We start from the raw sequence: 21,161 nt of genomic DNA, 5'->3' as shown, positions 1-21,161 counted from the left end.
GTTATTTAGGCAGGTGTAGGTGGAATCTAAGTGATCAGCAGGACGCGCGGTGAGCCCAGCGTCCTCCTACGCTGCCATCTTCCCTCTCCCCTCTGTATTTTTACTTTCAAACTATTCCTGTCTTAGAATCTAAAGTGATTCTCTTATAGAAGTCATATATATATATATATATAGTCTCTGTGTGTGTGTGTGTGTGTATATATATATAATTTTTTTTAAATTTTTTTTTTCAACGTTTATTTTTGGGACAGAGAGAGACAGAGCATGAACGGGGGAGGGGCAGAGAGAGAGGGAGACACAGAATCGGAAACAGGCTCCAGGCTCTGAGCCATCAGCCCAGAGCCCGACGCGGGGCTCGAACTCCCGGACCGCGAGATCGTGACCTGGCTGAAGTCGGACGCTTAACCGACTGCGCCACCCAGGTGCCCCTATATATAATCTTTTTAATTAGGCTTCATGTCCATCATTGATCTCAGTGCAGGGCTTGAACTCACAACCATAAGATCAAGACTCAAGCTGAGATCAATAGTTGTATGATTAACTGGCTGAGCCACTTAGACACCCCATAGACACCCCTTAGACATATATATATATATATATATATACACATATACACACATATATATATATGTGTGTGTGTATGTGTGTGTGTGTATATATATATATAATTGTTTCTCTTACTATATATTTTAAGGCATTTTAATAGTTATTTTCCTGGAAGTTGCAATTGACATTTTAACTTAAAACAATCTACTTTGGATTAATACCCATTTAACTGGCTTTCATGGAGGGAATTTTTAATTTCAATGAAGTAGAACTTATTCTTTTTTTCATGGATTGTGCCTTTGGTGCTTCACGTAAAAACTCATTGCTAAATCCAACGTCACTTCGATCTTCTATTACCTTCTAGAAGGTTTTTTGTTTTTTAATATTTAAGCGTATGGTCCATTTTGAGTTAATTTTTGTGAAAGCATAAGGCCATTGTCTAGATTTTTTGTTATTGTTTTATGTGAATGTCCGTTTGTTCTAAAATCACTTTGAAGAGACTGTATTTTTTCCATTGGGTTGTCTTTGTTCCTTTATCAAAGATCAACTGAATGCATTTGTGTGGGTCTATTCCTGGGCTCTGTATTTTGTTCCATTAATATATTTGTCTAAGTCTTTCACCAGTAGCACACTATAATTAATGTAGCTTTATGGAAGACTTGAATTTAGGTAGTGTCCGTTATCTGATTTTATTCTTCTTCACCATCTTGTTGGCTATTCTGAATCTTTTCACTTTCTGTAATAATCTCTAGAATCAGGTTTTTTTTGATACTAACAAAGTATTTTGCTGGAATTTTGATTAGAATTTTGTTGAACCTATAATCAATGTGGAAAACACTGAGATCTTAACAATATTAAGTCTTCCTATACATGAACATGGAATATTTTTTCATTTATTAGATGTTCTTCTATGTCTTTCCTCCGAATTCTGTAGTTTTCTTCATACAGATCTTGTACATATTGTGTACATTTTGTTTTATTTATACCTAAATAGGAGTGATCATTTTTTACTCACTTCTATTATATATTTAAATGTGTGTGGTGTTTTATCAATAAGAAAGATAATGTAGATATTTTATCATATTAAAAATATACTTCCAGGGACACCAGGTAGCTCAGTGAGTTAAGCGGCAGACTCTTGATTTTGGCTCAGGTCATGATCCCACAATTGTGAGATCAAGCCCCATGTCAGGCTCTGTGCTGAGCATGGAGCCTGCTTACGATTCTCTCCTCTCTCTCTCTCTCTCTCTCTCTCTCTGCCCCTCGCCTTTTCTCTATCAAAAAAAAAAAAAAATATATATATATATATATATATATTCCATTTGACATTTAATATAGTGAATATTGATATTTAATATATCAAATTTTAATATTTAGGGTATCTAATAAGAGCTTATAAGAGTAAAATGTTAAATTGCATTCAAATACTTTTTTGCTGTTCATGAGGATGCTCTTTATTTGACTTATTCATCAATTAAGGTCCATGAAAAAATTTCTACTTGATCATGGTTATCTTCTATCAGGGGAGAAATGAGACCCCATTTTTTTCTTTTATACACACACACACACACACACACACACACACACACACACCCACAGTGCATTAACCACTACTCAGGTCAAGAAATAGACAAACATAGGGACCCAAAAACATCCTAGATCACAGTTCTTTGCTTCCTTAAGGTAAGAATGACTGTTCATGTTCTATATTAATGATTTACTTAGATTTCTTTACAGTTCTACCAACCATATATGCATCCCTCAATAATATATTATGACTTACCCATTTTTTAATGTTACACAAATGTACACATTCTTTTATTTCTTGCTTTTTCAGTCTACATTACATTTGTGAGTTTCATCTATGTTGTTAGTTTACCTGTGAATTATTCATTTTCATTGCTATAAGCGTTTCTTTGGATTAATACAAGGCAATTTATATATCCATTGTATTAGTATTGTTTCCAGCTTTTTTGCTGTTATCATGATCAATAATGCTGGAAATATTGTAACATACATTATAAGGACTTATCTAGAGCATATATCCAGAAGTGGCTTGTGGTGTATGTGTACTGTCAATTTTGTTACATAATACTAAATAGTTGTCCAAAGTGGTTGTAATAGTTTAAACACCCATCATTCAGTTCACACTACTCCATATCCTCATCAGTACTTGGTATCGTCAGACTTACACTTTGTCAAATAATAGGTGTGGGGAGGTATTTCTTTGTGGTTTAAATGTTAATTTTCTTGAACTCTGATGAATATGAGTTTCTGCTTTTCACTTCATGGTGTGATTGGCCCATAGTTTTCTTTCTTCCCTTTTTGTTAGCTATCTTTACCAGACTCATGAAATACATTAGGAAATCTTATCTTATGTCATATAATAATACTTTCATGGAAATCTGATATCTAAGACAAGTTTTCTTATTTCTTTATTGTATAACTTGTTTTTAGTGTTTACTTATTTTTGAGAGAAAGAGAGAGTGTGAGCGGAGGAGGGCCAGAGAGAGAGAGACTCACAATCTGAAGCAGGCTCTAGACTCTAAGCTGTCAGTACAGAGCCCAATGTGGGGCTCAAACGCAGGAACCATGAGATTAAGACCTGAGCCAAAGTCAGATGCTCAACTGACTGACCCACCCAGGCACCCCTCTGTTGTATGACTTAAAGTAGGAGGGCTTGTGGGTTTGTTATGTAATTTTTTTAAGTTACCATGTAAGTAATGCACATGATAAAAAAAGAAAAAGAAAAACTCAAGTAGCGCTGAAAGACATAAGATGGAAAGTAAATCATTACTACTCCTAGTCCCACTCTCCAGAGTGACCATAAAAATTCCTGTAGTTAGTTCTTTTAAAAAATAATCCTAAATAATTTTATTACTCTATTTTTTTATTTATGAAGTTTAAACAGTAACTTTTAACAACAAACTATCAAAGATGGAAAATTTACTCTCTTATACTACCTTATAATGCCTCTCCCAGACTTCTGTTTACAGTCTTCATTTTGTTTCTATTAATTCTCACCTTAAATAATGACCCAAAATTGTCTTGCCTCTTCTCCCTCACCCTCTAAACCTTTATCAGCTGTATTATTTTTACATTGTTGAGGTTATTATTAATTACACATTCTATTCTTGAAATTGTAATTGCCTTCCATGTTTCATCTATTGATTTAGTACATTTGTAAACCTACAATGGTTTTTAAATCATATGTTATATTCTTTAGTTGAATTCAGTGAAAAATCAAGTAAATGATGATTTGCAATGCAATTAAGGTGATAACATTAAATTTGGTTGAGTAGAAAGCCAGGTAACTAGTGTCAAGGTCAGATAGACTTTTTTTTTTTTTTTCTGCACTCAGTTGTCCAAAATCAAGGATAGAAAGAGAAGAGAATAAAGTGAAGCCTGCTAACCTATTTCCACTGAATTTCCCTTTCTGCTTTTCATACATGCCATCTCTTTGCTTTGAACATCTCTGGAATGTTACTAGAATGAAGGCCTCTCTTCTGAGTCTTTGTGTGGGCCTATGCTCCTGCTTCTTTTACTCTGTGTCACATATGTCAAATCTAGTATCTTGTTTTTTATGAAATTTGTCAAAATCTCTCATATTCTCATTGCTATTGTATTGCTCTATTGCTATTTATTTCTTCTCATAGCTCTTTGTTAAAACATCAATAGTATTTGGAGTGGTTAACAAAAGTACTCTTATCATCTTTAAGTAAAAGATTTTTATCTTTGAATATCCAGGAAACTGCCTAAAAATTTAATTTGGTTTCTTAGTTTTCAGCTGATTGGGGTTTAATATTTGCTAAAAATCATTTAAAGCATCCCTGCAAAGAAGGCTATCAAGAGAAAAAGAAAAGGGATGCCTGGGTGGTTCAGTCGGTAAAGGGTGCAACTCTTGATTTTGGCCCAGATTATTATCTCAAGGTTTGTGGGACTGAGCCCCACATTGGGCTCTACACTGACAGCACAGAGCCTACTTGGAATTCTCTCTCTCCCTCTCTCTTTGCCCCTTCTCCATTGGTGCTTGCTCACTCTTTCTCTTTCTCAAAATAAATAAATAAACCTTAAAAACAAGGAAAAAAATATGCTTCCCTAACAGGTATAAGCATTTAAGAATTTGAACTTTGGCACAAGCATGAGTAGGGTTTAGACATGACTTATTTGGAAAAGCAGAAATAGATTTAAGGCTGTTATAAAAGATTCAGAAACTTCTCAGGATCAAGAGTAATACATTTAGGTACTAGGAAGTAGGAATTAAAAAAAATTTTTTAATATTTATTTATTTTTGAGAGGCAGAGCATGAATGGGAGGAGAGGCAGAAAGAGAGGGAGACACAGAATCCAAAGCAGACTCCAGGCTCTGAGCTGTCAGTACAGAGCCCAACGTGGGGCTTGAACCCACAAAATGTGAGATCATGACCTGAGCCAAAGTCAGACACTTAACCAACTGAGCCACCCAGGCGCTCTGGAAGTAGGAATTTTCAAAATCTAATTTTCTTTGGTTTTCTTTTTACATTTTTTTCCTCTTCTTATATCACACTGCCCTGCAGTTAAACTTCAATTCTAGGACAGTCTTCCATGGATCCCCCTCTTACACACATCTCATTTCTCCATAGCAGTAGTGTAGCCCTTTGGGTGTCTAGTAGGAGAATGATATAGGAAGAAAGAGTCTCTACCAACCAGTACCAACATTATAGCCTCTCATATCCCATTATGACCAGTTTGAACTACTATCACAAATGTAAGAAGCATGAAAGTGTCGACATTTCTTTTGAGGATTCCTTTCCAATGTGCTGTACTACTAATACTTACTGGATTCACATAGTCCCAACATCTTGATGCCAAACATGCACATAAATTCATGTGGAATCACCAATGTTAAAGGACCCATGCACCAAAAAAGGGTATAAAAATCTTCCAATGCAAATGAGGAAAAAGAGGATGAACCAGTCTTTGACCTTTGAAAATCCCTAAGCTGGAAAGGAAGGCAAATGTGGCTTAGAGGCCCCTATTCTTAGATAAGGAGGTGAAGGATGTTAGTGAGCTACATACCTAAACTCTGAGGCCAATAACTAGGTTAAATTTACACCTTTGAACTGAGTGAATTTGATTCATCCAAATTTTATATTAAAAAAAAAAAAACCCTCCTTCGGGAAACTAACTGAGACTAGCAATACCCCAGATCTTTAAATGTTCTCAAAATTAATTTTAATGTGATGATTTTTGAAAACCATTTTATTTCACCAAGTTGATGGATGATACTCTCCAAGTCCCCATTGTCACCAAGTCCCCAAATCAGATATTTCTGTGCCTGCACCATTACACATCTAGCTTCAGAGTGAGTGGCCCTTTTATCACTGAATGCTACCAAACAGAAAATTATTACTTGTGATAAATCAGTTTTTGTGTGTTTAACACACCACCTCTCATTTAAAAAACAACAACAAAATATTAGCCTTCTAATTTGAGAGAAAATTTCTCTGACAACTTATGAGTGATATAATTTGTAGTAACTTTATCATTGATGATTTGTTGAATAATTTGAGAAAGAATACTAAATATAGAATGACTGAATTATTGTCTTTTAAATGTAATAACAACATTTAAAATGTTCAGTGCTATTTCACATACATTATTTTATTCATTCCTCACAATGTCATAAATAGGTAAGTCATAATAAATGCTGGCTAAGAGGCTGGCACTCGAGTCAGAGAGCTGAGCTTCTATCTAATACCTGTATTTAATAGCTTTGTGATCTTAGACAGGTTACTTAATCTTTCAAAGTCTATATTCTTATGCAAACCAAAGTGATTAATGATATTTATCTCGTAGCATTGGTTTGAGAAATGAATATATGAACGTAATAATGTAATTATAACCACCTAATATATTTTAACTGCTATCATCATCACCTACTTCTTTTTCCTCATATCATGATCATTATCATTATTTCAGAGATCAAGAAAATAAGCCTGATAGAGGGTAGCTGTCTTTTCCAAGTGTACATAAATAAGTAGTATAAGCCACAACTGGAGACCGGTTCCTTTCTTTCTCTTGATAAGATTTTCTTTTTAAATATATGAAGAGTTTTTCTCAGAGAGTAGATCCTGACTAATAATCTTCTAGGGCTATGGTAGTTAAATTTAACTAAGAGAAATTGCATTTAGGTATTAGATGGCATTTAAATATGCTTGGATGCACTTTGAAAATGTCGTTCTTTCTTGTTGAATTTTAAGAAAAGACAGCCTTCTCTGTATAATTATTTATGCACTTGGAGACAAGTAGCTGGACCAAATTTTCTTTTAAGGCTAATTTTGGTTTTCTCATTTAATGAGCATTTTCCTGTGAATAGACATTCCACAGAAGCCTAGGTTTATTTTCTAGTTTGGATGGATAGTGATTTTAGTTTATCTTACTTATCTTAGGTATCAAGAGCTAAACATTTCTTTTTCGTATCTTGCTTGGAAATATTTCCAATAAGCAATTATTTTAGGATCCTAAGAATTCTTAGTTTCTAGACCTGTGTTAGTTTTCTGTTGCTGTCTAACAAATTACCAAAAACTCAGTGTTTACCACCCATTTATTATCTTATAATTCTATAGGTCAGACATCTGGCAAGATCTGGCTGGATTCTCTGCTCAGGCTTAAGTCAAATTGTCAGCTGGCTGCATTATCATCTGGAGCAGGAGGCCTTTGCCCAAACTCTTTGTGTCATTGACACAATTCAGTTCCTTTTAGCTAAGGACTGAGGTTCCCATTTTCTTACTGTATCTGCCAGGACTGCTCTCAGCTTCTAGAGGCCCCTCATATTCTTGTCCCATAACCCCATCTATCTCAGCAATGGAGAACCTCCCTCTCATGCTTCAAATCTCTCCATTTCTACTGCTCCCAGCCAAAGAAAACTCCGTGCTTTTAAAGGGCTCCTGTGATTAGGTTAGGCCCACCCAGATAATTTCCTTTTTGATTAACTCAAGGTCAACCAACTGGTAATTTTAATTAAATATTCAAAAATTTTCCTTGAAATAGAAGGTAATATAATCACAAGAGAGATAACATATCCATAGATTCTTCCCATTCTCAAGGGGAAGAGGTTATACAGGACAAGGATCATTAGTGGCCATCTTAGAATTTTGCCCGCTGCAAGAGCCTAGAAGATCTGGGACAAGCAAATGCAAGCTTCTCAAGCTGTCTGAGTATCTGTTTCATCAACTTCTGTTCTCAAACCAACTTTCTTCCCAACTTCCTATTTCCATAATTATCATCCAAGTTTAGCATAAGTTCCACTGACTTTTTCTCTGGATAGTGGTAATTTAATTATAGCCATATCATCCATGCATTACTGCAATAATGTACTTTCTACTCTTTCTCAATCTGAGCTCTCACATCCTTTGAAGACTGAAGCCATCCTGCAAAACAATGTCTGAAGGATATTATACTACTTTAAAAATAATCAATAGTTTCAGGTACCTGGGTGGCTCAGTCAGTTAAGTGTCTGACTTCAGTTCAGGTCATGATGTCATGATCTTGGGATCAAGCCTCTTATCAGGCTCTGCACTGATGGCACAGAACCTGCTTGGGATTCTCTCTCTCTCTCCCCATCTCTCTCTGCCCCTCCCCATCTCATGCTCTCTCTGTCTCTCTCTGTCTCTATCTCTCTCTTTAAATATATAAGTAAACTTTAAAAAAGCAGTCAGTAGCATCTCTTTTCTATAGCATCAAATCAAACCTTCTTTGGAGACTTTTAAACAACCAGCCTTATTGTGCTTCCTATCCAATCTATGTTCCCCATCTTTTGCCATATCTAGTCTGATTATGCATTACCTCACAATACAATATTATGTTTCCTACAAATTTTATTCCTGTAGCTGAGATGATCATTTTTTCTCTTCCTTCAAGATAAGAAGTAATTCCAGTGCCTCCTTAACACTTTCCTTTATTACTGATTATATTTTGGTATATGATAGTCTTTTCTTTCTAATTATATGATAGATTATTTCCCTAATTATGTTATAAAATACTCTCAAGGGTAGATATATTTGTGTTTTGGAGTTTTGTCCTGATACATAGTAGTTCCTCAAAATATACATGCTAACTACTTTCTCTTAATAAGGAAATGATCAAGTCAAAGTCAAAATCTATTACTGAGAAATACAGGTCTACAAAACAAAATGACTTAAAGTGGCTTCTTTCTGTTCTTAAAACATACCAGAAAATTGAAGCACTAAATCCCTTTGCCTGAGATATTTGAGTAAACTCTAACAAAACTGCCAATTACTTAACTAATTGCCACCAAGTGGCTTTAAACCAAATAATTCCCTCAATTTTCTCTTCCTTTACTAGTAGAGATCCTGGGAACAGAACACACATTAGACCTTTATCTGAGTTTACAGAGAAAAATACCTGAAACTATATTTACATCCAATTTTGTAGTTTTCAAAGGATTCTTGGGTTGAAGAAAGAAGTATCTTTAACAGTAGTCCATCTTTCATCTTTATCCCATAAAACCTCTATATAGTATTTGGAATTTGGGGCCATCAATTATCATTGAAATTATCTTTTTCTCTGGCCTCTATAGTATTGTTTTCTTCTGGATCTCTTTATATATCACTCCATATGTCTCTGGCCTTACCAGTCTCCATCCTTCTCTGGATACACCATAAAAATAGGTGATCTTCAAGATTCTGTTCTTGATATTCCTATTATCTTTTTCATTTTTATTTTTGTACCTAAAAATTCATATTCATCTCTGTGACTTTAATGATTACTTGTATTTTAATGAATCAAAATTCAGGACTTGACTTTCCTTTGGCCCAGATTCGTATCTCCAGCTATTATTGTTCATTCCTGTATAGATGTCCTGTCAGCCTCTTCAACTCAACACTGTGTTCAAAACAGAATTCACAGTATTTCATTTCTTCTTTCCTTCATGTTTCTCCCTTCAGTTAATGGCATCACAGTCCCTTTAGTCACACAATCTGGAAACTGTGTCAGCATCTACCACTTTTGCTCCATGTTTCAGTACCCACCCACTGCCATTTCCATATTGCTTTCAAATTTGTTTTTTTCCTACAGTATTATTTCCACTGTAGAAATCTATTCATCTTTTAGGTTTAACTCCATTAAGCCTCCCAGCTACTCTGCATACCTAAATTAAAAAATGGGATATTCCTGCAAACTTCCATAGTATCATGGTTCTTACTTAACTTTGGATATGATTGTTTTCTATATACTGGCATCCTTCAACTGGCAACAAATTCCTTAAGGGCAGAGATCATTCCTGTGTCCCTTCAGCTTAGCTGTGCGCCTTTGGCACAAAAAATGCTCAACAAATGTTTCTTGAATTCTCTGCCTCTGCATGCATTACAATATAACTTTCTTATTCAAAACACAATAACTGTTTTTCAATCTTGTACATTACCCGAAATAGCATTTTCTATCAAGGTACTTTCTAAATTCTTGATTGAAACTACACTTATATATGGCCTCAAAATTCATCATTGGGTTGGCCAGACAAGGTTGATGATCTGGTTTGTAATGCCAGAAATTAATTATTAATTAAATTAAACTTATGAGTCAGTCCTTTGATCACTAGTGCCAGCATGCTCTTACCTTATTTTTGAGTGAAGCAGTATATTTTTTTTCCTGAATTATTCTTAAATAAATCAAAGATTCTTCACAAGTTCCCAAGAGAAGCTACCTATATATCTGCAGTAATAAAGCTTTAGATAAGTTTTAAAATCCTTTCCCTTAGAATTCAAGAATGAAGTATGTCTCTTATGAATTCCAATGCTAATATTTTGATCTTCCATTGTCATATGACATTACTTCCTTAAGATATTTTTGTACAACTTTAGGGAAATTTTCTGTACCTGTTATCTATTTTAGCCTTCTTTCATTAGAGAAAAGTATTTTATGTTCATAATATCTACTTTTGTAGCCATTATACCATGTGCCCAAGGTTATTGAAAAGATTCTTTCTTACAGGGCTACTTGTGGAGAGTTCTAAACATATTCTTCCCAATGGAGAATCTCCTGATGATACATCCTTTTCAAATGATGTTTAGGATGATACTCAAAATGTATTCTTGGCCTTGGTTTTGACTTATGCAAACATCTTGGCTTCAGAAAAGTCACAAAATTTTACTCAAAAATTTTTTAACTTATAATCCATCCTATTTTTAAAATAAAATAAAACATACTTTAATCCTACTCACTCCCACTTGACAAGACCCTAGTCTTTCTTATTTTTCAAAAAGCAAAGTTAACAACAGGAAAATATACAGCTTGGTATGTTTAGTTTAAAATTTCTCCTTTGTATTTGTAAAAGTCAAAAGTATGCTGGGAATATCATAGCCATCATTTTACTTTCATTAAACAATAGTGGATATAGTTCTTATTTGCATTAGCTATAGTTGATGGGTATATATCTATAATCCTATCTTTATTATCACTTTCATTACTGAATTTGTGGTAATATTTTATACCCAGGGAAATTAATTAATAAAGTATGTCTCATATGTTTTCCTCTATTAAATAGGTGAATTATTTCATAGGTATAAGGTAATTCACGAGGAAGAAAAATTGGGGCTGGGCTCAATCCTGCTAAAAGACATACAGGATTAACATGCCCATTATGTTTATGAAACATAATTTTTTTATTGCATTGAATTATTTCTTTGGAAACTCCACAAACACTGTAGGAAATATTATCAATTGCAGTAATATCTGAGCTTCATAAAAGGTGAGAAACAAACATCTTCTCCAGGTTAAATAGATTTATTTATTTATTCAATTGTTTTTTAACTGTTTTTTAAATGTGCCAGTCATTAGTAATCAGTAATAAATGACACAGCCCATATCCTAGACTTTGCAGTCTGCTCAGTATGATTTTCCTAAAACATATGTTCTATTCCACAACCAAAATTATGAGACACAAATCCTTTCTCCTGACCAAGACTAAATATGCTCTATATCAGTATTCTACTTGCAGATAACTCTAGGTAAACCAACATCACTCAGACATAAGTAGAAGAATTCAAGCCACTAAAAAGATACAGTCATTTCACTTGCCACCTCTTATGTTAAGATCACTGATGTTCAGGATGCCACGTAAGCTGTAGTGGTTGGACACTGAAGAACTGCAAGGGACATTGTTTATATGATTAGGATGTCGGGACGCTTCTCACACAAATTACAATATGCATGGCCAAATGCCCCAACCCAGAGGCGTCTTTTTCAGACCTTTCAGTCCTTTCAGACCTTTCAGAGTTACCAGGTTGTTTGCTCATTTCAATTTCTCAGCCCTTTTTGAGCTCCTGTGTAGTCAGTTAGGGCACTTCTCTTCATGGAGTAATAAGGAGATACAAAGATAAATAACACATAAATGTATAGTTTAATAGAGAATAGTAGAGCCAATACTTTCCTTTGCAGACTCCAGATCCCAATGAAGCCACAAACAAGTTGAGTTAATAACTGCATCTCCTTTCTCAGGAATCCTATCTTAACAAATGTGTTCAGTTTGGCCAAGAACTGGCAGTGACATTTTCTTAATAAAAGCCATATGGAAAATCTGTGCTCTTTCACTAGGTCACTTAGCAAACATTACCTTTGTATTCCCTTGCTGCTTCCTGATCTCAATAGGAGAGCAGAAGGACACTAAACCATTTCCTTACCAACTTCCTTGATTTCATCACTAGGCTACAGTGCTGAGTAAACACATATTTCGGGATGGGAACTGGCTTGAAGACCCAAGTATCGATGGTTTTCTCAGAGTGGCAATGACAACCTTGATAATTAAAACAAGCAAAATGAAAGGAGTTGGCATTCTCTCATGGCCATCTGTGACTTATTTGTGCTGGTACTTAGTGTTCACAGGGGAACTGGATGTTTGAATTGGCTCTCAGTTTTTCAGTGAAAAGTGAAGGAAAGCACTCTGCTAATGTCTGCTTGTATTTTTTCTCTCTAAACAACATGGTTAGAAATTATAATATTAAATCTTTTTAAGTTACATTGCCATGTCACATTTCATTTCATATATTTGGCACTTTGAAATATCATACATTAATAGTAAAATTAAATTTTCTGTCTTGAGCCAATAATTCTTTTATTGTAGTGGTAACCTTAAACCTTTAATCTTTAATAGGATTACCAGATTTTTAGTTTGCTATGAGAAATTATGAAACATGATCTGACTTGTTTTGGTTGAGTTTCAACATTGTGTAAAAAGAAATAAAAGTGATTTTTATTTCCCTTTAGATGTTATAATAATTGGGTAGCATGATCAGAAAAGAATATGATATTCATGGCTGGAATAAAAGATTATAGACATTTTAGAGCATGAGTAATAACTAATATATTAAAACACATAAAAACATAATTATGTTGAAGCAAATGAAATTCTATTTCTAGTCGGATAAAGCATGGCCAAATTTAGGCAAGTTTGTTTGGCTCAAATTCTTTTAAAAAAATTTTTTAATGTTTATTTATTTTTGAGAGAGAGAGAAAGAGTGCAAGCTGGGGAGGGGCAGAGAGAGAGAGAGATACAGAATCCTAAGCAGGCTCCAGGCTCTGAGCTGTCAGCAGGGCTCAAACTCACAAACTGCAAGATCATGACCTAAACCAAAGTCAGACCCTTAAACGACTGGGCCACCCAGGCACCCCTGTTTGGCTCAGCTTGTATTAGGAGATTCTGTACATTCCTGCTACCTGGTTTTATTAAGATGAAATTGTGTGATAGTTAACCCTAAGTGTATTAGACCTTAGGACCTAATGTAAGTTCTTCTCTGTCTTCATTTAATGCCTGCTTTCAAGCTATTTGACTATGCAATAAATATATCAAAATGGTTATAAATGGAAGAAGGACAACAATATTACCTAATGTATTTACTTGAAATAGAAGTTCAGGATTTTTAAAAATCCAGAAGTTACGGTGAAGAAGTGGTTAGGACTATGAATTAAACCACTATTTGAGGATTAAGTGGATTTACTTACATGCTCTACTCTGTCTCTGATTCCCCAAATATAATAGATATTTGAGTAAGGTGTAAAATGAGTAAGTTTCCAGATAAGATCAAGACGATATTACATTTTTGAGGATATCTGAAGATTTTCAGCTGAAGAGAGAAAATGGTTTGCTATAGGAGGAGTCCTCAGAATCCACAGATTCTCATTATAGTGCTGTCACTGGCAGTCTGTGTGACAGGAGCAAGTCCCCTAACCTCTCTGGAAACATTTTATTTGTGCACTTTACCAATGACTCTTAGTGCATATACAAACATACACTTCCTTACCAACAATTCTGTGGTTCCCACAAGCCCACCCAGAGGTTGGTAATGGCTGGATTAGAAAAGGTCTGTTAAGGGGTTAAATGGGTGATGAGTATTAAGAAGGGCACTTGTGATGAGCACTGGGTAAGTAATGAATGAATCACTAAATTCTACTCCTGAAACCACTATTACACAATATGTTAACTAAACAGAATTTAAATAAAAACTTAAAAAAAAAAAAGCTCTGTTAACCCTTCTTGGTCTCACATTCTAACTCTTATTAATCTAAGCGGAATTAGCAATAATTGAGGAAAAGTAAACAAACTAGAAATCTGAAAACATGAAATTGAGACTAACTACTCAAGCTGATAATTATGTATGAGTTTTTTTCCATTTGACTAGTGGCCAGAAACCAGACAGTGAAATTGATGAGCCAGTATGTCCTGCTGGTGTTGGCTACAGCCTGAAAGGAAATAATCCAGATAATTGTTTAATTGGATGCTACTTAAAAGAGAAGCTGGAACTCCCCAAGAATCATGGTCCAGAGTAAACATCTTTTCAATCATATTGGTTAAATAAAAACCTGAGAATGTTGCATTGATGGCCAGCATTTAGGAGGTTCCATTTTTACTGCCACGAAAATATTCCTTTTAACTGTTGCCTACCAGTTCTTGTCAGTCTGTGTCAGTTTTACATTTCAATGTGAAGTATTTCTGGATGGTAATTTTCCAATATTATACTTGTAATAAAAAAGTAAAATAAATGAAATCCTTGCTACACAGTTACAGAAGGATAATATTCAATAGCTTCCTATGAGAGGCAATCTGTACAGTGGTTATCACACAGACTATTCTAAGTCAGCCTGGATGTGAATCATCTCATATCACTCATATCTTATATTTCATGTAACTTTTAAAGTCTGTAACTCAGGTCAAGTTATTTGAACTTTCCGTGAGCTTCTGCACTTAAATTGGGGGTGGTGACAATAGGGTTGTAAGGATTATATAAGTTACATAAGTTAATTTGTGTAAAGTGCTTATGCCAATGCTTGGCATATTATAAGTGGCACATAACTGTAATAGTAATTTGCTACCATTACTATTTTCTTTGTAGCAGTTTCACATAAAAGTGACTGTTATTGTAGAACCTGAGTCATGGCTCTTTTAAACAGGTGTTCTGACTGAATTGTCATAGCATGGTAAAGTCTAACAATTTTATAAGAAGTGGCTGAGAAAAACAAAAGACATGCAGTACATTTGCTTCTAGAGTTCTATCTAGAGAAGGGACTAAGTGGAATGACTAATTAATGTGTTTTGGTCCTGCTTTTTTTTTTTTCTTTTTTCCATTCTCTTGAGACTTTATTTTTAGAACTGTCTTGAGCTGTATGCCTTCATATTTAATGATTGCCATTTTTATTCTTTTTATAGTAGTAAATATTAAATATTAGGCAGAATGTTTCCTTTAATTTCCCTTTGGAGTGATAAAGTATCACCAGTAACTTTTTCTTGATATGTGTAGCAATACTCTTTCTCAAAACAGAATTACTTAATAAAGCCAGGAAGACATCTATGAAAAGCTCTTAGAACAGGTATTACATATTGGATAATTGAAAATGTATCAAATAAAGCGAATGTCCAAAAGATGAACTTAGGAAGCTCTCACACAACAGGCATTATGATAAATTTCAAGTACCAAAATGTTTTAATGGTTAACTTTAATAACTTTATTCATAATGAGATTATTAGCATGACTAACTCCTTTGTAAATCTTGAAATATAAGAGGTTTCTGTTAGCTCAGCAGACACTTATTCCAAACTCCCAGATTTTGACACCTAAAAATGTGCCTCTTAATGAATATTTAATTTTACATTACATTACATTACATTACCAGTTTACATATTTAGACCAATGAGGTAATGTTAGAGTATGAACTCCTATGTAATCAACTGTCTCCACAAAAGGAGATCTTGGTATCTCTTGGGAAAAAAGTACAGGGATGATATTAAAAATACTAGCCTGTAGCCTTCTGGGGAAGATGATGGAGTAGGAGGGTCCTAAGCTCACCTCATTCCATGCATACAACTAGATAACAACACATCAGTGTAAATAAAGCAGAAAATGATCTGAAGACTGGCAGAACAGACTCTCCACAGCTAAATGTAGAGAAGAGGCAATATCAAAGAGGATAGGAAAGGTGGAGACATGGTCTAGGAACAAAGGGACCTGCATGACTGTCCCCAGAAGGGAGGGGCACAGGGAGTATGGAGAGGGGAAAGGAGCAGACCTGTCAAGTATCCCTGGCACCAGGGACCCAAACAGGGAAGACAAATTTGTATAACATTTGGCTTTGAAAACCAGAGGGGCCTAACAATCAGTGGGGCTTAAAATCTGAAACATCAGAAATCAGCAGGCTAGTCTCTGGGAGAGCCAGGAGGACAGAGTCCCCACCTGTAAAGAGACAACACAACAAACAGTCCCACTGAGATACAGCATAGAAGCAGCAGTTTGAATAACCTGGCATGCATGGGAAGGAGATTAATTACTAATCTCACAGCATGTTCTGGAGAGACAGGGATCTTTTGGAGACCCCTCTAAGAACAGAAGAACTAGTGGACAGCATTTCCCTCCTGGGCACCCCCAGCCTAGATACAAGAACACCTTCAGGAAACAGCACCAAGCAACACTCTCCACCTAGCTTGCTAACAGTGCACACTGCCCATGTGCACCTCTGTGGATCTACTCCCTCCAACCCAGCTGGCCTGGCAGGAGTTTTTCCCTGGTGGCTGCAGATCCTCTCCCTCAGTGGATGAGCATGGACCTTGCTGGCACCACATGCCACACTCCCTCCAATATACCCTTGGCCACAGCCAATGCAAACCAGTGCCACAAGCCTGGCAGTATGCAAACAGCCCCAGCAGTGGCCAGAACTACTTCTGCCCCAAGGAGAGGGGAAGATAACCAGTCCAACTGCTTCCCCAACAGTGGACTAGGGGCAGACATCTGGTCTGACTGCAGGCCCTGCCACCAACAAAAGTTTCTCAGGGGACAACAGAGGGAAAGCACCCTGTAGTTCAGTGCTATTGCATCTCTGGCATATACTTAGTCTGATTCAACTTAAGCTCAAGGCAGCCCCAGACTGGCCACAGGTACCAAATCTTGTCCACAATAGGCAAAGTGAGCCATTGCAGACTAAAGGCAAACATGGCTCATCCAAAATACACACAGAGGATACTCCTGAAGCACCAGGTTCTTGTGAACAGGGACCTTACACTACAGGACCTCTTCATCATAAGGCCTCTATGTTGAAGAACAGGAGATGTAGCTGACTTTCCTAACACAGAGAAACAGACAAAGAAAGTTAGACAAAATGCGGAGACAGAGGAATATGTCTCAAATGAAAAAATGAGACAAAATCACAGCAAGAGAGCTAAACAAAACAGATATAAATAATATGCCTGATAGAGAATTTAAAGTAATGGTTATACATATACTCACTGGATTTGAGAAAAGAATGGAGGACTTCATTGAGATCCTCAACAAAGATACAGAAAACATCAAAAAGAACCAATCAAAGGTGAAGGACTAAGTAACTGAAATCAAAAATACACTAACTACATAGATAAATAGTAAACTAGAGGAAACAGAATGGATCAGTAACTTGGAGGACAGAATAAATGAAAATCAGTCAAGCTTAACAGGAGAGACAAAAAATAATAATGAAAAATGAAAATAGGATTCTGGAACTCAATGACACCATAAAGCATAATAACATTTACATTGTAAGGAACCTAGAAGAAGAGAGAGAAGAGGAAACAGAAAATTTATTTGAAGAGATAATAGCTGAAAATTTCCTGAATTTGGGGAAGGAAACATATCTAAATCTAGGAGGTACAGAGAGCCCCCAAAAGAATCAACCCAAGGTGGTCCATACCAAGATAAGTTGTAATTAAACTGGCAAAAAGTAGTGATAAAGAGAGAATTTTAAAAAGCAGTAGGAGAAACAAAAAGTTACATATAAAGGAGACCCCATAAGGCTATCAGCAGATTGTTCAACAGAAACTTTGCAGGACAGAAGGGAGTGACATGATGTATTCAAAGTGTTGAAAGAGAAAAACTTGCAATGAAGAATAGTGTATCCAACAAAAGTATCATTCAGAATAGAAGGAGAGATGAAGAATTTTGCAGACAAAAAAAGTTGAAGGAATTCGTGACCACTAAACTTGTTCTACAAAAATACTAAACAGACTCAAAGAGTCAAAAAGAAAGACCACAAATAGGATTAAGAAAAGAAGCACAAAACCATTAAGTATATCTATAAAACTTGATCAAGGGATTCACAAAATAAAGGATGTAAAATATGACACCATATACATAAAACATGGATGGGAAAGGAGTAAAGAATGAGACAAACTTAAGTGACCATCAACTTAATATAGACAGCTATATGCATAAGATGTCATATACAAACCTAATGGTAACCACAGATAAAACAACAATAATAGATATGCAAAAATGAAGACAAAGGAATCTAAGTATATCACCAGAGAAAGCCAGAAAACTGTGAGAGAACATGAGAAAGAAGGAACAGAGAAGAACTTTAAAAACAACCATAAAACAAGTAACAAAATGGCAATAAGTACATACCTATTAATAATTACTTTGAATGTAAATGGCCTACATTTTCTAAACAGAAGACAAAGGGTGAGGGAATGGATGAAAAAGCAAGACGTATCTATAGGCTGCCTACAAGAGACTCATTTCAGACCTAAAGGCACATACAGATTGAAAATGAATAGAGGGAAAGGATTTATTATGCAAATGAAAGTGAAAAGAAAACCAGGATAGCAATACTTATATGGGACAAAATATACTAAAAAACAAAGACTGTAATGGGAGACAAAAAGGACACTATATAATAATAAAGGGAACAACGCAACAAAAGATATAACAATTATAAATATTTATACACCCAATATGAAAGCACCGAAATACATAAAACAGTTAATAACAAACAAAAAGGAACTACTCAGTAGTAATACAAAAATACTAGGAGAATTTAACACCCACTTACATCAATGGATAGATCATCCAAACAGAAAATCAATAAGAAAACAGGGGCCTTAAATGATATTTTGTACTAAATGGATTTAACAGATATAGTCAGAACATTCCATTCTAAAATAGGATAATGTACATTATTTTCATGTGCACACTGATCATTCTCCAGAATAGACTACATGTTAAGACACAAATCAAGTCTCAACAAATTCAGAAAGATCAAAGTTATACCATGCATCTGACCACAATGTTATAAAACTAGAAATCAACCACACACACACACACGACCTAGATAGAGCACAAATACATGAAGGCTACATAACATGGTACTAAACAATGAATGGGTCAACCAAGAAATCAAAGAGGAAATCAAAAAATACATGGAGACAAATAAAAATTAAAACATAATAGTCCAAATCTTTGGGATTAAGCGAAAGAGGTTCTAAGAGGGAAGTTTATAGCAATACAGGCCTACCTCAAGAAGCAAGAAAATTTCAAATAAATGACCTAACCTAACACTTAAAGGATCTACAGCAGGAGAAACAAACAAAATCCAAAATCAGTCAAGGGAAGGACATAATAAATGTTAGAGCAGAAATATACAAAATAGAAACTAAAAAAACAATAGAACATATCAGTGAGTCCAGGATCTGGCTTTTTGAAAAGATCAACAAAATTGATAAACCTTTAGCTAGACTCTTAAAAAAAAGAGAGAGACAGAGATATCTCTGATATCTCTGATAAATACAGATGCAAAAATATAGCAAACAAAAACCAACAATATATTTAAAAAATCATTCACCATGATCAGGTGGAATTTATTCCTGGGAAGCAAGTGTTGTTTAATATTAACAAATCAACATGCTACACCATATTATCATTAGGTGAAAAAAAACATTAGACAAAGTACAACATCCTTTCATGATAAAAACTATCAAAGTAGATTTAGAGAGAACATATCTCAACATAATAAAGCCATATATGAAAAACCCACAGCTAACATCATAACTCAGTGTGGAAAAACTGAGAGCTTTTCACCTGAGATCAAGAGCAAGACAAGGATGTTCACTTCATCACTTTTATTCAACATAGGAAGCCTAGCCACAGCAATCAGATAAGAAAAAGAAATAAAAGGCATCCATATTGGTAAGGAAGAAATAAAACTTTCACTATTTGCAGATGACATGATACTATATATAGAAAACCCTAATGACTCCACCAAATCACTACTAGACCTAATAAATGAATTCAGTAAGTTTGCAGGATACAAAATCAATATACAGAAATCTGTATAATAATAATAAAGAAAAAGGAAATTAAGAAAATCTCATTTACAATTGCACCAAAAAATAAAATACCTAGGAATAAACTTAATCAAGGAAGTGAAAGACTTGTACTCTGAAAAATACAAAACACTGATAAATGAAATTGAAGAGCACACAAAAAATAGATATTCTATGCTCATGGATTGGAAAAACAAATATTTTTAAAATGGCCATGCTATCCAAAGCAATCTACAGATTTAATGCAATCCCTGTCAAAATACTAACAGTATTTTTCACAGAACTAGAAAAAATAATCCTGAAATTTGTATGGAACCATAAAAGACCTCAAGTAGCCAAAGCAGTCTTGAAAAGGAAGAAGAAAACTGAACTATCACAATCCGAGATATCAAGATACACTACAAAACTTTAGTAATCAAAATGGTATGGTACTGGCACAAAATTAGACACATAAATCAAGGAAAGAGAAGAGACAGCTCAGAAACAAACCCAAAATTATGTGGTCAATTAATCTTGAAGAAAGAAGGCAAGAGCATGCAATGGGAAAAAGACAATCTCTTCAACAAATGGTGTTGGGAAAATTGGACAGCTACATGCAAAAAAAAAAAAAAAAATGACACTGGATCATGTGCTTACACCATACACACCGTACACAAAAATAAACTCAAAATGGATTAAAGACCTACATGTGAGACTTGAAACCATAAAAATCCTAGAAGAGAGCATAGGCAGTAACTTCTTGGCATCAATTGTAGCAACATTTTTCTAGGTATGTCTCCTGAAGCAAGGGAAATAAAAGCAAAAATAAACTATTGGGACTACATCAAAATATAAAGTTTCTGCACAGCAAAGGAAACAATCAAAAAACTGAAAGACAACCTACTGAATGGAAGAAGATATTTGCAAATGACATGTCTAATAAAAGGTTAATATCCTGGTGTACCCAGGTGACTCAGTCGGTTAAGTGTCCGACTTTGGCTCAAGTCATCTCATGGTTTCTGGGT

At 35.0% G+C, this 21,161-nt stretch overlaps 1 protein-coding gene across 6 annotated transcripts in view; it reads left to right on the top strand.

Annotated features, from left to right (window-relative positions):
- The window catches only part of TMEM117 (transmembrane protein 117), a 497,242-nt gene that overhangs the window by 389,732 nt on the left and 86,349 nt on the right, over positions 1 to 21,161 (top strand). The gene's annotated exons all lie outside the window — the stretch shown is intronic.

Source organism: Puma concolor, chromosome B4, assembly GCF_028749965.1.
Source record: "Puma concolor isolate L17-30 chromosome B4, mPumCon1.1.hap2, whole genome shotgun sequence".
NCBI classification, from domain to species: Eukaryota; Metazoa; Chordata; class Mammalia; order Carnivora; family Felidae; genus Puma; species Puma concolor.
This window is presented reverse-complemented; position numbering and strand designations above follow the sequence as displayed.